Here is a 19,892-nt window from a genome sequence, read left to right on the forward strand (position 1 = left end):
CAGTTTCCCTGAGTTCTGGTGATGAGAATTTGTCCTCCAACATACAGTAATAATAATAGTAATAACAATAATAAATAAAGAGAGGGGGTTTTGTCCTAACAGAGATTAAGTCCAGGAGTGCATTGAGATGTGAGGACATGACATCTTCAAGTGGGAGGATCCAAGTGATGTAGCAGGTACTCAGGTCCCTTTAGTCTCTATAGATTATGTTCAGTGACTGTATACTGGATGCCCCTAAGTGGCCAGTTTTTCTATGCTCATTGATGTGCTTGGCCAGTTTAGTGGTGGTCATTCCCATATAAAATGCTGTACGGTTGACCCATATCAGTTGGTTGATAATGAGTGGTCTCAAAAGTTGTTCTGCCTATGATATCATAGGATTAATTTAGGTGGGGCTGGAATAGTGGTAGGTCGATGGGGCAGGTTTTACTGTAAGTATGACAGCAGGAGTAGGAACCTTGGAGTAGGGATAGTGGTCATATGGCATGACTAGGATGTTATGGAAGTTTAGAAGACAACAGATGGTGGTTTGAGGGGGGTGTCAGGAAGAGAGGACCTCACTTCAGGGTTCCTTGAGAAGGTCATTGGCTAATGGAGTCACTTCAGCATTTAAAAACATTAACAATATTTTCTTGAAAATTAATAACTGCCTCTTTGCAAATGGACTGCCATTAAATCTAGATTAAACACAACACATGAAATTTAGGACAGCACGAGGCCTTATCACATCATTAGAAATAATGTATGAGTGTAAGTTAGTAAGTGAAACAATATTTTTGATTTGTAGGTGTTTGTATTGCGAGGAGTCTGAACTGGAAGTCTCATGTTATGGGTAATATCAGATTTCAGAGACACAAATATCAGATTGTCAATTTTCAAACAATGGAAAGGTTTGGATGGGATGACAACAATATGAAGGGATAGATTGCCACTCACCCCATAGAGGAAGCATTGAGTGGCAGATAGTGACAATTAAAGAGACTGCTGGTTATTATTCACCTAAGTTGTAAATCAAACATAGAAAATGAATCTTGTGCACGTTCACACAAGCACAATTCACACATTTGTGGCCACTGTAATCTCCAGCTGCTAAGTTACAACTGCAATTGCATCCAGGGTAAGTAGTGATATTTGCTGTGCAGGATATTAGGGATACAAAGGACGTGTGGGGCATGGAGCGGGAGCTGTAGCAGGGAAGAGATGGGGGTACATGCTGCCTGTGGGAGTGTGCAGGGATTGGTGGGGGTTGGACAGTGGTCTGCTAGGTGCAACATATTGGGGGGGGGGGGGGGGGGGGGGAATGGCTATGCAGGTGCACTGGTGGGACAGGAGGTATGTGTAGAGCTGCAGTGTGGTCATGGATGTTGATAGACAGGTGGAGGACAGAGACTAAAAAAGGATTAGGACAGGGAGCATACAGAAACAAAAGAAATGTTGCAGGGATAGTACCCATATGCAAAATTTAGAAAAGCTGGCGTTGGTGCGAAGAATCCAAATGGCACAGGCTGCAAAGCAGCCATTAAAGTCAAGCCTATGTAAAGCCTATGATGGTGTTGAAGTTGCCTGTGACAGGATTGGAGTAAGTGGTACTGGGGGGTATATATAGGAGAGGTTTTATGTCAAGGTCTATTACAGGGATATGAACCATAGGAATAGGGTTTTCAAGCATGGTTAGAATAGGGACAGATAATGACATTATGGAAGTTGGGTGGACAGTGGAATTCAATTTGTACTCGCAAACCCTTGCCCCATGGCTCATATCCCTGTAATAGACCTAGATGCAAGAACTGTCCCATACATCTTACCACTACCACATACTCCATCCTGTCACAGGTGTTTCCACCCACTACCATCTACTCTTGTCCATTCAAAGGCATCTCCTACTCTATCAAAGGCAGGATCACCTGTGGAGGCAGCCGTATGATCTACCAACTTAGCTGCAACTGCTGTGCTGCATTCTATGTGGGCCTGACAACTAACAAGCTGTCTGTCCACATGAATGGCTACTGCCGATTGTGGCCAAGAGGCATCTGGACCATCCAGGTGCTGACCATGCTGCTCAACAAGATGTATTTATTTCCACAACCCCTTTACAGCTTGTGCCATTTGGATTCTTCCCACTGAAATCAGCTTTTCTGAATTGCGCTTGTGGTATCTCTCCCTGGAACATATCTACAATTCCCCTAACTTCCTGACCTCAACAATGACTAATCCCTGTCCTCCACCTTCCTATTTCATTCCCTGCCACCTCTATCCTGCCAGTGAACCTGCATTGCTATTTTCTCTTATCTCCTTTCCCCATTTCCCCTCCCCTATCCTTACAGCAGAGACTCTTGACTCTGGCTCATAGCAGTCTACCATCTGTCCACAGCACTAGCATCTAATCCCATCCCTACCCTGCTATCCCTTCCATTCCCTGCACCACACCTCCTCTGTACCCCCATTACCCACCACAGCAAAAATTACTGCTCACCTCAGACACAGTCACGTGTGTGAGTTTGCTTATGTGAATATGTGTGAGTTTTGCTGTCTATGGCTTAAGAAGAACATAGTTCAATAGCTCAATAATATCTAGCAGCCTTTTTCATTATACCTCTTTGCCACTCGGTGCCTCCTCTGTGTGGTGAGGAATGATGTATTGTTTTCATAAAAATGTTAATTTTCGTTCACAAATATGATATATTCTTGGGCAACTCTTCATTAGATGCATGCAGTAATTTATACTTAACTATTTTCAATCTCTCTCTCCCTTTCTCTTAAATTCACACACATACACACTCTCGGTCTCTATAATACTTGACAGCAGAACACACTTCCATAATTTCCACAATGGGGTCTTAACTCATGTCGCTGGCACTGATAAACCTCCACCAAAACAATGTGAAAGCAGATGAACAATTGAACAATTGCGAACATTTCTCGAAGTCAGTCTCCACTCATCTGTCAAAACAGAAATTTATGCTATTGCAATTGGGCTGTTACGAATAGATCTGTGAAGTATTTGCATTGCATAGACCTTAGTATGTGACGTAAATGTCAGCTTGATACCTCAACCCATATCTGAGAAAAAGGAGTCCTAATGGTCAAAGAGGCAGACAGATGGACAACAGAGTAATCCTATAAGGGATCCATTTTTACCAATTGAGGTACAGGACCCTCAAAAGAAAAATGGAGTAATTACATCTTACTTCATTTCAACCTCGCTCCTTTCTCTGCCATACTAAGGCTGAGTAATGGATTATAAATGTTGCCATTATTTTCAGACAGATTGATTGTTGACGAGAGAATTCAGAAGGGGTAGGTTACATGTAAGGTGAAGCCACTGTCAGTATTGCAACTGTTTAAAGAGCTCTTTCAAGAGTTTATAGAGTAGTCATCATATATTACCCTTATGACATTCATCTATGCAACAAACACTTTTTTCTTCAACAGAGGTTGACCCCAGAATATTATACCATAAGACATTAGTGAATCAAAATCTCCAAAATCTGCTGTTGTCTGTAACATGAGACTTCCAGTTTAAGTTCTTACCAAGATAAACACCTATGAATTTAAAATATCCTGTTTCAGTTATTGATTTACACTAATACATTATTTTTAATGGTATGGTCAGGTACTGTGCAGTCCTGAATTTTGCGTGTTGTGTTTTCAGTGACAGTCCTTTTGCAAAGAGCCAGCTATTAATTTTCAAGGAAATATTGTTTATGTCTTCAAGTGTTGAAGTTACTCAACTACGACTGATGACAATACTTGCATTGTCAGCAAAGGGAACTATTTCTGATTTTTGGATGAATGATAAGCCCATTTATGTGCAAGAACAGAAATAGACCTAATATTGACCCCTGTTGGACAAGATAAAAGTCCTTACCATCATCCTAAATGTCAGTTGTTTCACCATAGTAGTTAGCTCCAGTATAGCTATGTTTCTAATGAATAGTTAAATGACTGAAGATAATAAAGTTTGACTATTTGCATAACTGGAAGGTTCTAGAGATTTATGAGAAAAATTTGTGTATTGCTATTATACAGCATTTAGTAACGTGAATGTGAGATATGTCTGAGTTAATCAGACTGGTTCATATAATGATTAGATTCTGTGTGAAATGTATTATTCAGTCATAATAATAATTCTTATACTTCTCAGTAAGTAATGTTACTTATTTGAAAAATATTGTTTGACCAACTGGTGCTCAAAAGCTATTATATAAGTGGGCCAAACTGGCTATCACACTTAAATTAACTTTATCTGAATGTAGTATAATGTCAGAACTGGCTTATAAAAATTATTTGCTTTCTTTTTTAACAACAATTTATTTTTTGCACAGGATGGCCCCAAATCCAGCTTTACATACATTTATTAGAAGAATGTCTGCCTCGGAAAAAAGGTATTTTTTATCAACTTTAAAATGACATTTCTGTCCTACAATAAATATGTTTATGGTCCCTTATGATTCTTAGCTTTTGAGCATCATGAAAATGTATCTGTTTAGTATTCATGAGTATAGCAATACCCCCTCTGTTAATTTCATATTTTAAAATTTACGACAAGCATATTAGTAAATACACAAATGGGCACTTGGAATATGGTGGGTAGGATACACGAATTTAAATTCTGGTGAATTGAAGTAACATGTGGAGTCTTATGACAGAAACAACTCAAATGGTTGTTGTACAATAATTTGCTATCCATGTTAAAGAATAAGTAAAGATACCTTCCACTGTCTAAGGAGGACATGCATGTAAACCTAAGGAACCTTCATTATGGTGATGATGAAGATGGGTGAAAAAAGGGTTTTCACATAATAAAGGAAGGAGAAAATATTATGAAAATATAGAAATGGAAGTTGCAGAGTATTCACTTGTAAAAACTACTTGCTGGTATCAGAAACGAGGATGGGCTGAAGCCAGTGTGGAACAGCTAGAGAGAAATTCAGATTAAAATAATTGTGTTGGGAGCATACTGAAAAAATACTAGTAGGATAAATCATAGACAGTCAAGACACTAACAAGCTGTTAAAATTGTGGGTCAGGAGAAACATAACCAAGCACAAGGGTAACACTACTTATGGAACACAAATGTGGTGATAGCTACTAATGCAGTACTCACAGATTAATAAATGAAAATCAAAAGAGCCAACCACTCACTTACAGCTGATTGTTGTGTGGCAAATACACATGAGTACATAACTCTCTTTGGCGTATAGTGTCTCTATTTGCTACACTTCAATCAGCCATAGATGAGTGGTTTACTTTTTTCATTATTTACTGTGCACATTCTGGAATTCAGTTATTCTATTCACAGATAAGATATTGTAATTGAAGATGATCAAATACTTCTTGTTTTGGCATTGAAACAAAATGGAAGACTGTAGGGATTAGATAGTGAAGAAACAGATCAAGAGAAAATACAGCACTAAAGAAACCATTGGAATTTTATTCGAACAAATCAGGTGAACTAAGTACATTACATTTAATCAGGTTTGAAAAATTGATGCTCTGAGGGGAAATAAAATTAATATCATTGTAAAATTAAAAATAATAACATGTATAATTTTAAAAAACGAGAGCATGACAAGTATCAACACTGTGCTGCAAGTTTTCGGTAGAGACAGATTATTTGTGAACATTAATTCTTTTGGAAAACTTCGTTGCACCTTTGAAGGGAAATTATACTATAACATCTCATGGCACAGTGTAAGGCACTGGACTCACATTTGGGAAGATGGGAGTTCGAATCCCTATCCAGACCTTCAGTTTTAGTTTTTCTGTGGTTTCCCTGAATCTCTTAAGGTAAATGTTGGGATGGTTCTGTGAAAAGAACTCACATGATTTTCTTCCCCTGTTCTTTCTCATTTTAAGTTTGTGTTTCATCTCTACCAATCTTGTTACAGGCACAACTTTAAACCATAATCTTCTTTCCTTTCAATAACATTCTGTTGATAATGAAGTCATTAGAGATGGAGCACATCCCAGAATTTTAAAAGTGTGGTAAGGGAAGATGACAGTGTTTTCAAGATTTCATATGTCTTTTAGTTGGTTCAGGGAAACGATAAAAAGTGTAATCTTGAAAGTCTGGACAGCAATTTGAATTCCATTTCCCCAAAATACAAGTTCAGTGGTTTAACAACTACGCTACTTTACTTTGTGCCTTATGCTTCCTTCAGTGTAGATAAACACTGATGTTTGATATGAGCTGTTAGGTTACACAGTTACTTTCAAAATTATGCACGCGAACCCCCCCCCCCCCCTCCTCCACACACACACACACACACACACACACACACACACACACACACACACACACACACACACTCTTGCCCCTCTTGCACATAGATGGGTCAACTGCCATTTAAGTTTTGTTTAAAATTGCCCATACATGTCCAAGAATGTTTTCTCATGCGTTTGACCTCTGTAACATTCATAGCAAATCCTGTGATATGCTTAAAACCTCTCCCTTAGTAAATAGTACTTTGTGAAATCTGCACCATAAATCCACTTGCTGTCATTTATTCTGGTCTCACTAGTGAATGGAAAAACATCTCCAAAATATAGCCAACTGATTTATCATGTCACATTACAGGGGTTGGACAAAAATATGGAAACACCACAAGAAATGCAAGCTTGAACATACTCATAAATATGTGTGCTAACTAAGCCTGCATGTTGTACTGTTGGATTTGCCCACCAACAGTACCTTTAAAATGTCCTCAATACATTGCAAGTGTCAGTCATGCTCAGAACTGTGTTCTTTGTAGTTGTGAGTGCATTACACTGGAGCTAAGTGAATTTGAATGTGAGCAAATTGTTGTTACTCGAACAGTGGGTGCTTCCATAACCAAGGTAGCTGAAGTGCATAATGTTTCAAGATTAACACATCAAAGATTTAAACCACAAACAGGGAAAGTTGAAAAACACCATGCACTAAGTCAGAATGAAAGTCAGATGAAAGTGTATGCTGAGTAATAGTGGTAGACAGTCATTGAGGAGGATTGTGAAAAAAATTGCAGAACTGAATGTTGCCTCACAAACTCTGTCAGCCTCAAAACAACATGAAAGAAGCTTCATAATTAGGGAACTGTAGGGTGAACTGGAATTGCAAAATCATTCATCAGTAATGCATATGCCATTAAGATGAAAATGTGGTGCCAAAGCCATAAAACCTGGACTGTGGAACAAGAGAAAGAAGTCAGCTGGTCAAATGAGCCTTGTTTCACTCTGTTTCCAACTTCTGTCCAAGTTCATATTCCAAGGGTGAAACATGGTGGGAGTTCAGTGATGATTTGGGTGGGTGCATCATGGTATTCCATGGAACCCTGTGGTCACTCTGCAAGGCTGAATTACTGCCAAGGACTGTGTGACCATTTTGGCTGATCAGGTCCATCACATGGTAAATGTTTGTTCTCCATTGGCAATGCTGTGTTCCAAGACAACAGGACCCCTGTACACACAACTGCATCATGCAGTACTGATTTTTTTCAGCACAATGAGAAAGTTTCGCATATTCCCTAGCCATCACAGTTACCAGATAACAATATTATGGAGTCCTTTTTGTCTAATTTAAAGATAAGGGTGTGTGATGGCTGTATACCTCCATAATCCTTACCTAAACTTGCCACTATTTTGCAGGAAGAATGGCAAAAGATTCCCTTGAAAATGAAACCATAAAGGGCCTGTATTTATTCATTCTGAAACAACTGGTAGCAGTTTTGAATGTCAGTGGGTTTCCTGCACCATATTAGGCATGGTAACATGTTGTGTTTTACCCCTCTCACTGTATGTGTTCAGTCTTGTGCACCCAGCTCCCTGATAGGACTACTCATAATTTGTTAATATAACCAATATGCAATATTTTGTTTCAATGTTCACTATTCTCCATAACAGCATTTCAAAACTTTATCATATAGAATCAAGTTCTGTCACACAGTGTTTTTTTTATTATTATTATTATTCTATTTGCTTTCCTGTTATTCTGTCACCCCTCACACCTTTTTGCTCAGTGTGATTCCACCTCTTTCTGTATTATTTAACTATCAATTTGTTTGTTCTCTCTCTCACTTTTTGGCCCTTGCCATTTTTAATGCTTCTCTTATTTTTTTCCAGAGTCTGGGGAAACTACTCAACATTTCCTGTTTTTCTCTTGTTCATCTTTTTTATCACTTCACATCTTCAATTCCAAGTCAATTATCTTCACCATTAGTGCTAGTCTGTTTGTCTGTTTAACATTCTTGCTAAGAATTTACCATCTTATGTGTAACACCAGATTCCTTCACTCTCTCTCTCTTCTTATTTAGCACATACCTTAAAGTAACTACTCCACATATACAATTTAGTTAATGACAGATTGTGTATTAAATATTTCTTTTTATATCTTACAGCCCTTTCGACCTGAATTTTCTGATCTGGACTATGCTGATGTTGATTACCGTTCCTATGGGCCAATAAACTACAAGAAAGCATCCATAGAGGCAGCAGAAAGAAAAAAAGAAGAAATACAAGGGAAAACAAAGCAGCAGGAAAATGGTTCCCAGGCTGAAGACCTGCTTTAATCTGTGCATTTATATCTGTGTGTATCTGTTTCATCCATCCATCCACCCAGTGGAAGAAGAAAAGGAATAGCACAGTCTTTACAGATATAATTTACAACATTCTTCACCAAACATTAATTGTCATTTGTAACAAATATTAACAAAAACTAACGGCTACATTTGTAGTGCTGAATCTCATTTGCTTAATAGCACACCCTTAACATGAACAGTACCATTGAAAGTGTGTAATGGTGTATTTATAAAAAAAATTGGTGGTGCTTTTGCTGCTCTTACAAAGGTACTGCAACAAATTTATAGTGACTGAAAGTGATTTGTATGTGATTATATGAAAATGAACATTTGATTACTGAATGTTAAATATATATGATTATATATATATTACACACACACACACACACACACACACACACACACACACACACGCGAATACAGATGTGGTACTAATGTACATATGCCAAAGGAAAAAAAAATGTAAGTTATGTAAATTTATGAACAAGTTATACTCAGCATATTTAGGTTGTGAGTGTTTTAATAAAGAAAATAGTTTTTTTAATACAAAAATGTTTCATGAAAGTACTTTAAAAAAGTACCCACTATAAGACGTTTTAGTGTGTTTACTAGCGTGTGAATATGACAGAACAAAACTGTGAAATGTTAACTTTGAAGCTGATGTGTGCATAGTGTTATGGCTTCCATTAATGTCTCAGAGAACAGAAGAGACGGGAGTCACTGCAGGTATTTTTGTATCCATATTGAATGCACAAGTTAAAAGTATGAATGAACAAGCAATCTTACGTTTTTTAAAGAAGTGGACATTTTCCATGAAAGATATGTTGTTTATGCAAACAATTTGCTTACTCTTGTGATTAATGCGTCCACATTTGTATTAGTAAATGGTCTATTAATAACCAGTATTCTTATGAAAAAGAAATATTGTTTCCCACCCCTAACACAATCATTCTACATCATTACAGCCCCTATGGATGTTAGATACATTTGTGAGATTGGAGTGTTGCTCAATCATTGCTTTGGCAGAAAGTAGTTTTTTGCTTCAGTGTTGTCCTAGTTCCTTTTATTTTTAGCCGTGACCAAACTAATTTTTGTAAATACTTACATATAATTTTTAAAATGATTACCACAAATGTCATTTTGTAGTTCTTATTTTACTGCAAATAAGAAATAAAATTCTGACTATACCATGACTACAGTAAATGGTAACAGTCTTCTTTCTTCTTCAGAGTAAAGAATCATAATCTTTTCTGCTGCCAGTACGTTTTTAATTTCAGAAGGTGACTGCATTGCCCAGAGTTTCGTGATATTTGTTGATACATAAGTATTTTTCCCCTCTTGTATGTTATCTGTTGTATTTAATTAGTAAGACAGTTGTTTCATTTACAGAAAACACTTTGTTTACTTTGTTGTGTAATTCAGTTTCATTTGCTGAAAAATGAAATGACAAAATTATCTGTGATCAGAATAAATTTGTTTGCAATGTAACTGTACCAGATGTTGTTGAAATAAAATTATTTTCAGCTCACAAGTATGAGAAGAAGCAATAAAAATATGCTTCACAGTATTAGCACTGCAATACAGATATAGAAATGAATGGGGTTTAACTCAACAGTGGTGGTTCATATTTTGTTACATTGTAGAGTATCTCTCTCTCTCTCTCTCATTTGAATGGTCTGCCATTTTGTTTAGCATTTACAGCATCTGTGAAATAGTTCGGTCACCTCAGATTTTATTCCCTGCAAAGTTCTGCTCTAGCAAAAAAGTGAGCTTCCATAGAATACACAATATCGATATATATTAAAGTACAAATAACATACACTGTGATACATGATCATGACACAACTGTTATAACAAAAACACTTAAAGATACTAAGGCATTACTAATACTCTTTGACTTCAGTAGACTGCCACAATAGTCAAAGTGCACTGTTCCACTGGTGTCATTGGCTGCTACAGGAATTGAGTTCTGACAAGCCCATTGATTACTGTGCAAATTATGAAACATATTCTTGTTAATCATTCAGCTATGATGGAGGTCCATTTGATTGCAGTACTACTAGCTCACTCCCATGACAAATTTTTATTTACTCTAAACTGAACAGATGATATTTCAAAGTACGTTATATGACTTCATTGTTACTTTAGTGTCAGTTTTTTCCTTGTACATCCTGCGTCTTCCCTAAATTTTGTGTTTTGCTACAAGACTGTTGTTGCTACAGACTGAAGTAAATAGATAAATAAACATTTCTACTCTTTCTGTGCCTATCCAAAGCTCAGGACAATAAAAAACTGAGAAATGGAAAGAGTGTCAAAAGTATTAATCACACAGCAAGATGCCTAACAATACAGCACCCAAGGCATTGCCACCAAGCTTTGCATGTCATAGTCAAAGAGTTAGTCACTGGATAAATTGCTATGTGTATCTCATTATACTGTAAAATCACTCATATATAATGTAACTAATGCAGAACTGCTATGTAATAAGTTTATTATTATATTGAAGCTTCTCTCTTAAAATTTTCGTTATGCAAAATGCACTTGAATAGTTTTTCGTTTTCTTATTCACGATATCATTGTCCCACATCTTCGATAGATGTAGACTTATGGGGGAGATTAGTGCTTTAATATTAAGTTCAGAGTTTTTTTTTTAGCATAATGAAGTATGTCTTTGGATATTTTGCTGAATTACTAATTCCATTTTGGTGCACAATGTTGAGGTGAATGACCTAATGGTGGATAGTAGTGCCATTCTTCTAGAGGTCAGGATGGCATTCAGCTCTCCACCCTGGGCATGCTTGTAGCAAGGTGGTGGGTAGGAACTGAGTAGATACCTTCTAATAAATCAAGAATGTAAGATCGGCATAAGTTTATTTACAAGTTCATATCAATAATCATGTTATGGCTTATGACCAGAGTCTGGACAGCCTGTCGTAAGCTGGTAATAGTGGCAATGCACTTGGTCAGCAGCATGGAGGTGAGGAACTGCCAAGTGTGTACTCTAGCCCTTGTGGCATGCAGTTATGGCAACTTCTGGCAGGACAGCTGCACTTACTAACGAAGGTGGTCTCAGGGTAGGTGGTCTCAGGGTACCACATACAAGCCATGCAGTGTCAAACATTTGGCTCAGGTGTGGATGACAGCAGTGGTGCTGACATACAAGGAGTTTACCTGCACAGAGTGACAAGCAGCAGCAGCAGAGTTTGCCTACACAGGGCAATAAGCAGCAGTGTTTGCCTGCATAGGGTGATATCAGCTTGGCAGCTGCATTTCCCAGGCACGAATCATGGACTCCAGCTGGAAGGCACCCAGTCTGCAGCATATGGATTTAGGCACAGCTGCTCGACCCACAACAACTTGATGATCCAGTTCAGGACATTGACCAGCATACATACATGTTCATGTTTGGCTCCTGATGGCAACTGACACTGCTTATCTAAAATGAGCAGTATTTATGTGAGCTCAGCTTGCCACAGTTTCTGACATAGCAACCCTTTCCCTCCCCTGAGTCACAACTAAATCGAGGCATGAAGCATTTGTTGGGATATCGTGACATCACCACCTCGGTATCTCAATCTACCCAGTGTGTCATTGGTATTACAGCTCTGGCTGTGCTGTAATAGTGTATAAACTTCACTTTTCAGGAGACCTGGGTAATTACTTCCGCATTGTGAGCATAATCTGAAAACAGATTCTTGCACAATAGCACATACTGGCTGCTACCTGTGAAGTTTCTTGTGACATCTTGCAGTGAGCTTTTTCTCCAGGTCAGTCACAGGACTCTTCCAGCAGGTTAAGCAAAGCCATGGTGCAACACACCTCATCTGTTTACTAAATCCAATCCAGCAGATTGCAGACTGTCCATGTTTCGGGAAAAGATTTCATCGCAACTTTTACACTTTACAAACATGACATCACATTTGGATTTTCCTTATTTTAATTCAGCTTGAACCACATTTTTCACTGACTGATTATTTACTAATTCTTACTTCCTAACGTTGACCCAGTTGATGGATAACTGGTGTAAAGGGAGCTCAGGTGGGTGGGCAGTTTTGTGCCTCAAATAGATACAGGCAGCACAAAGAAGAGTCAAGGTTACAACAGCACCCAAAAACGAGACATTCATTACCATGACACTCTGATGTCAGCTGCTACAATACTGCTTTATGGGCAGGAGCATCTGCTCCACAGTAATGCATCCTTCCTGCACTGTTCTTGACAAGTTCCCTTAATAAATTGTCTTTAACAGTAAATGGTGCTATTTGATTGATTTCCTATGCTTGGAATTTCTTTCCGTTTATACAGTGGTTTCTTACCTCACTGTTTTGGTACATCCCTATGTACCTTTCCAGAATGAGATTTTCACTCTGCAGCAGAGTGTGTGCTGATATGAGATGAGTTACTGGCAGAAGTAAAGCTGTGAGGATGGGGCATGAGTCATGCTTGGGCAGCACAGATGGTAGAGCACTTGCCCGCGAAAGGCACAGGTCCCGAGTTCAAGTCTCGGTCTGGTTTTAATCTGCCAGGAAGTTTCCTTAGTACCTTGTCTATTCAACAAAAGTTTGCCTTATGTTTTCACAAGAAATTCATCGTAAAACTGCACTGACATATAACACACACGATACTACCAGTAACCACTGTCTGTCTCATTCCCATTACTGTAATGTCAATTACAGGCTGAATCCTTCCTGCAGTGTTATGTTTCCTTGTACCTTGTGATACTACATCATGCCTTAATGTCTTTGTATGCAGTTTAATTGGCTTGTCTTTGTTTGTATTTCATGGCTGACAAACCTTGTGATATTTCATCAATAGCAACAGTGTTCCGTAACTGGAACAGAGTTCCACCAAGTTCCACCATGCATTGCTGAAAATCAATTTCGTCATAACACTTATCCTTACCCCGGTTAACATACATTGCTAGTATCATCAATCTTATGAATCTCCCAATCTTCTGGTATCCGTCTCAGAAAGCAATGTAAACCTGATCACTACTAATGAAAGTGTCTTTCCTCTTTCTTTTATTACCTCCCCCTGCCTTCTTGGGGAGTAGTGCCATCACTGGTGGCAACAAATCTGCACCCTTTAGAAATAAATTTGTCTGAACCACCTCTTTATCTACAATATTTGCAACATAATTAAAATCATCAATAGCTTCCTGTACATCCTTCAAAGTATCTACAACAAAATTACTATCCGCAGCCACACTCCGCACAACCCAAAAATTGTGGCCCATATACTTGCCTGTACATGCCTATCCAGGAATACACCAGACTCAGGCTCTATGGCCTATTCATAAGAGCCATCAGCCTCAAGTGATGTAGGTACCACTGCACCAAAACTTATATCGTCCAGTTTGCAGCTCACACACACATTCATGTCAGTACAACACACATTTACTTCACCTGGCACCACAGCTGATTCAGACTCTGAAGTCTCGCAAGATATTTGAACTGATAATTCCACATTATTTTCCTCAATGTCTACAATCTTACTACCTTCTGCAGCAATTAAACTACCACTATTAACTTATTTCCTCTGATTGTTGGTTTTCACACAAGTAATACTGTTATTTAACTTTTCCTTCTCCTTATGTGTGCAGTAATTTACACGTGAATCAATTGTCTGTTCCATGCACTCTTCATTCCTTTTCTGTCTGCCCACTAGAAAACTGTCAACACACTTAACTAGACTAGTGTAGTTGGACCTGTTGTGGGAACTGGTAAACTGGACAAAACTTTGTCCTCTATTATAGGCTTCAATTGTTTATTTATACTTGCATTACAAGCCCTCAACTAAGCTAACTGAACTACTACAGCTTGTAATGTTTCCTCAAGGGTAACACCTTATGTTTTTGACTCTGATATTGTGGAACCTCTGTCCAATTCACACAAATACAACAGGTGAACAAAACAGGTTGTCAAGGTGGCCACTGAAATGTAACATTATCATAACACTTCCTGCTGTAACTCAGCTTCCCTTGCTGAGTGACTACTCATAGTTAACACTTTACGCACTTCAGAACAATGTGCCATACCCCTTGGCCATGACAAGATACTAGCTGGGCACAAACCAGCATACATTTTTACATACCTTCAGAACATTAGCTGAGTTTATTTGCCACAAATTGCACGGAATTGAAGATCTGGTAGAACACCAACTGACTTCCATGGGGCCAGGGCAGGCACAAGAAACAGTCAGTGCACTCACCCCACTGCATTCTTGATGCTGGCATTGTCCTGGTTCCAGCTGTCCACAGCAGTAACACTTGTGTCGACAAATGTCATCAGAAGTGTCTACTGTTTCTTCCATAACATACAGAAGTTGTCTGCATTGCAGCAGCCACTTCTGATATCAAATGTAGACAGGAACTTCTGCCTTTTCTTCCTTCATAGACAGTGGTTGTTGACATTTCAGCAGCCACTTTTGTCACCTAACATAGGTGTTGGAGGGAGGGGGGTGACCTTTACAGTGGGTGTAGTAGAATCATTGTTCTAGAGACCAAGATGACAGTCAGCTCTCTACCCTAGGTATGGTTGCAGAAAAGCGGTGGATAGGAACCAAGTGGATGCTTCCAAAAAATGAAGACCATAAGACTGGCAGAAGATTATTCACAAGTTTATGATAATGCTGGAGTGGCCTGTGGCCAGAGTCAGGCATCGGCCCAGGTGAGCGTATTGTTTTCTGACCTCAGTGAGCGGCCTCTGAGGCATAGAAGGCACCTGGCATAGGTAGGACACACTGACAGCATCATCCATTAGTAGGATGCAGGCAAGTAACTGCCAAGTCAGGGCTCCAGTGCATACAGCAGACTGCTGTGGGAACATCTGGCAGGATACCCACAATTGCTGCCAAAGATGCCTGTCTCAGGGCAGGGCACACCAAAAAACACAGAATCAGACCATAGGCTTCAGTGTGAGGAGCAGTATTAGCACTGGCAACCAAGGAGTGTGCCTGCACAGGGCGATGAGTAGTAGTAGTAGTAGTAGTAGAGTTTGCCCACACAAGGCAGTGAGCAGCAGCAGAGTTTGCCTACACTGGGCAATGTCACATCGGCTGCTAGATGGCCCAGGTGTGAATGCAGTCTCAAGTGTGTGGCCTGCATTAGGTGAAAATCAGCTGGCAGGTGGCCCACTGGCTGGAGGGCACCAAATCAGCAGCATTCGATTCACACTTAGTGAAAACAGTGTCTGGCAGCAACAGACACCGCTTCTCTAAAATGGGCAGTATTTGTGCAAGCTCAGTTTGCAATTGTTCCTGAAATGATAGCACTTTCCCTTCCTGAGGTCACAGCTGAATCATGGAGTGAGGCACGATGTTGGGCACTCATGGCATCACTGCCTCAGTGACCCAATCCTCCTCCTGTGTCACTGGTGTCATAGCCCCAGCTGTGCCACGATGGTGCAGCAGCTTCATTTTGCAGGAGAAGCAGGTAATGATTTCCTCAATGTCACCATAGCCTGAATATAGTTTCTTGTACAAGAGCATATACTGGCCCCTGCCCCTAAGATTTCTTGTAACATCTTGTCAGGATATTTTTCTGCTATGAGTCAGTCGTAAGTCTCTTCTGCGAGGCTAAGTGAAGCTCTGTCACAGCAGTATTTTGATAATGACCTGGCTAGCATCATCATGCGCTATGACGACATACAGGACTGCTATTCACAACACGTGATAAAAATTGCAATGTCAGTTATCCACATACTGTACACACAAATGGATTCATCATTTCACCTGTATATTTGAAAACGTAATGCCAAATATCAGTCTCTAGTACTCTTGAAAGCCAGTGCTCTGTGGCTGACTCATGTTCTTGATATAATCATAGTCCCTTTATTTTGAAATCTGTAAATTAACTTTTCAGACTTAATGATGAATTCCCATAACAGTGTAACTGCACATTGTAACAACCCCAAAGATCCAAAGGCTGCTATAAAACAGAAGAGAGTGTATACACACATTGCAGGTATTTTATTTATTCATCCCCTTTTTTTTTATCTCCGAGTCTATGGGCTTCCACATTCAGTCTTTTTGTACCCTACATGTCCTCTCTTGCCCATATCTCAGCCAATGATCTGCTCCCATGTGAATTTATTAAATTTCTCCTAGCTGCTGGATTTCAAGTTCTTAAGAAACAGAAAAATAGTGACTTCCGTGCTCCATCTACCATCTGTTCTCCCAGAGACATGTCCTACCCACCTCAATATCATTTTCATTAGAGTACTACACATTTGTTTGTTCTGTCCCTCTTAGAAGTTCCCAATATGTATTTCCATTGTTTGCTTAGGAACCCCTAGTTTCTGAATGGCTTCACGTTAAAAGTCAATGTACCACTGTTTTTTGTCAAAATTGGTAGTACAAAGTGCTCAAAATACAAAAGTTCATCAGCCAGTTTTAAGTATTATAGTGTACCACTCTTAATTATAATTGATTTTTGGGGCTACTTTAAAACATTACCCATAAAATTATTCCATTAATTGTTGAAGTTTATCGGAGCAAGAGGCAAACTGTACAGTATCACCAGCAAAATGGAAGTGATTGAGGAGTAACCCACTAACATGTGTTCTTTCTTGTTCCTCCAAATTTAGTTATGAGATAATTTACTGTAAGGCAAAAACAAGCAATGGAAACTCCAGGATGGAATATCAACAATATTAGGAAAAGGATAGATAGCTATTCACGGTAAAGGTGACCTGTTGAGTTGCAGACAAGTTTTTGGCCAAAGACTTCTTCAGCAAAGAAAACAGACACAGATTCACAAAAGCAACCACACTTCATGCACACATGACCGCTACCACCGGCAGCTCTGATTGGAATGTGACTGCCATGTGAATAGTAATTTGGAGTGGTAAGGGGGAGGGCTTGCAGGGTATGGGTGGGAGAAGAGAAGAGTGCTGCCTGGTAGGGCATATAGGGACTAGATGGCAGTCTGACAAGACTGCCAAGTGCAGGATCAGGAGGTAAAGTGTGGCAGAAAAGGAGAGGAACAGGGACAGGGGGAGCCATTGGCAGAGGTTGGCACACAATGAGGATGAAGGTATGTGAAGAGGGAGGAGGTATAGAACAGAGGGGGAAGAAGCTGTAGGGTGGAGGATGTGAGAAAAGTAGATTACCATAGGCTGAGGCCAGGATAATTTCAGGAAAGGAGCATGTGTTGTAAGGATAACTCCCATCTGCGCAGTTCAGAAAAGCTGATCATGGAGGAGAGGCTCCAGATGGCTGTGTTGTGAAGCAACAGTTTAGCAGTGACCATTCATCCTGGTAAATTTGATTGGTAACAATACCAATATAAAAAGCTGTGTAATGGTTGCAGTACAGTTGGTATGTGACATGGCTGTTCTCACAGGAGACCCAGCATTTGATGGGGTAAGATAAGCCTGTGACAGGACTGAAATAGGAAGTTCTGGTTGGGTGGATGGGCATGTCTTGCATCTGGCTCTTCCACAAGGATATGATACCACTCTTTTGTACCTGGCTCTTCTGGGTGGTGGGAGGACTGGGAGTGTGTGGGGGAAATGGCATGGGAAATCTGTTTGCAGACTAGAGTGCCTATTTTTCAAGTCCTTGATGACACTTTCAGCATACTGGGAAAGGGAGTCTTGTCACTTAGATATGCCATTCCTGGGTGGCAGGACTGTATGGGAGGAATTTTTTCGTGGGGAAGGGATGACAGCTGTCAAAATGCAGGTACTGTTGGCAGATGGTGGGTGTAATGCAGACAGAGATGTGAAGGGAGCCATCAAAGAGGGAGAGGTTAATGTCAAGGAAGGTGGCATGCTGGGTTGAGTGGGTTAAGGAGGACCAGGTGAAATGGTTGGGAAAGAAGACATTGAGGTTGTGGAGGAATGAGGATAGGGTGTCTTAGCGCTGAGTCTAGATCATGAAGATATCATTAATGAACCCGAATCAGGCCAAGGATTAGGGGTTTTGGGAGACTAGGAAGAGCTCCTTCAGTCTGGAACCGCACGACCGCTACGGTCGCAGGTTTGAATCCTGCCTCAGGCATGGATGTGTGTGATGTCCTTAGGTTAGTTAGGTTTAAGTAGTTCTAAGTTCTAGGGGACTAATGACCTCAGATGTTAAGTCCCATAGTGCTCAGAGCCATTTGAATTTAAAGGGCTCCTCTAGATGGCCCATAAACAAGTTGGCATAGGAGGGTGCCATTTGGGTGGCCATGGCTGTGCCACAAATTTGTTTGTATAGCTTCCCTTTGGAGACGATGTAGTTATGTGTTAGGATAAAATTCGTGAGGTGTATGAGGAATGAAGTAGCAGGTTTGGAGTCTGAAGGATGTTAGGAAAGATAGTGTTCAGTTACTGCAAGACCATGTGCATGAGGGATTGTTATTTAACTCATCTACCAGCCACACAAATTACATGTGGTCTAAAAATAAATCTTAGCCTTTACTGATCAACATTAGTGTGATGTGCCCTATCATTAACTAATACTTATTCCACTGAATACGGTAATGATTTGTACACAGCTGTAATTGTATTTTAATTGCACTATGAGCTACTGAACAGGGAGTGCCAAAAGATTGCAGCAGCTCTTGAAGACTAACACTATCTTGTCTACACAATTAAACATCATGTAATTTTTAACTGGATTAGTGATTCATCCTCTCAAGCATTATGTTGTTCCAATTGAAAGTGCTCCTGCTTTGCTTATCTATTATTCCTACTATGTTGCTCAAGCATAACTAATAAGAATGTTTAATTATCATAAGCTGTTGTCCATTGCCAGGAAACAATGTATTTCTATTTTTGATCACCAATTCACTATATAAAGTTAGATATAAGAGTAGTCCATGACCTTTGCACAGTGTCCTATGTCTCTGTTATAATAGATAGTAAGTTAAAGCTAGACTCTTCTTCATCTCCTCCTCCTCATTCTTCTTCTTCTTTTCTGGCACTACAGCCCATGAACGTCTTGGGCCTTGTCAACTGCCTGTCTCTTCCAGTCATCTCTTGGCTTTAGCAGCTATCTCCAGTTCCGCACTTGTAATCTTCACACATCCATCTCTGTAGCATTCAGTTATTGCCATCTTGGTCTCCCCACTGAGGGGCTACCTCTGGCTTTGCAGATAGCACCTTCTTAGGAATGTGCTGTTCTTCCATTCTCTGCACATGTCCCAACCATTGTAAACTTCGTGCCTTTACATCTATAGTAATTGGCAGAGTCATATAGAGCTCATACAGGTTCTAATTCTCTAAAAACCATTATCACATACTGTCTCTCATATCTTCTACAGTACTTTGTGTTCCCATGCAACCAAGGCATTTCAGACCCACACATAACAGCAAGTACTGTCATAAACTGTGGTCAGCTGTCTTGAGATGC

General features: G+C 39.7%; 1 protein-coding gene across 1 annotated transcript in view; it reads left to right on the top strand.

Annotated features, from left to right (window-relative positions):
* The window catches only part of LOC126484696 (hemicentin-1), a 1,211,236-nt gene extending 1,202,723 nt beyond the window's left edge, over positions 1 to 8,513 (top strand). The window contains exon 24 of the mRNA XM_050108292.1: positions 8,376 to 8,513. The gene's annotated coding sequence lies outside the window, so the exon portion shown is untranslated. The remainder of the gene's footprint in view (positions 1 to 8,375) is intronic.
* Positions 8,514 to 19,892: the final 11,379 nt, after the last annotated feature.

The sequence above is a fragment of the Schistocerca serialis genome, chromosome 6 (assembly GCF_023864345.2).
Source record: "Schistocerca serialis cubense isolate TAMUIC-IGC-003099 chromosome 6, iqSchSeri2.2, whole genome shotgun sequence".
NCBI lineage: Eukaryota > Metazoa > Arthropoda > Insecta > Orthoptera > Acrididae > Schistocerca > Schistocerca serialis.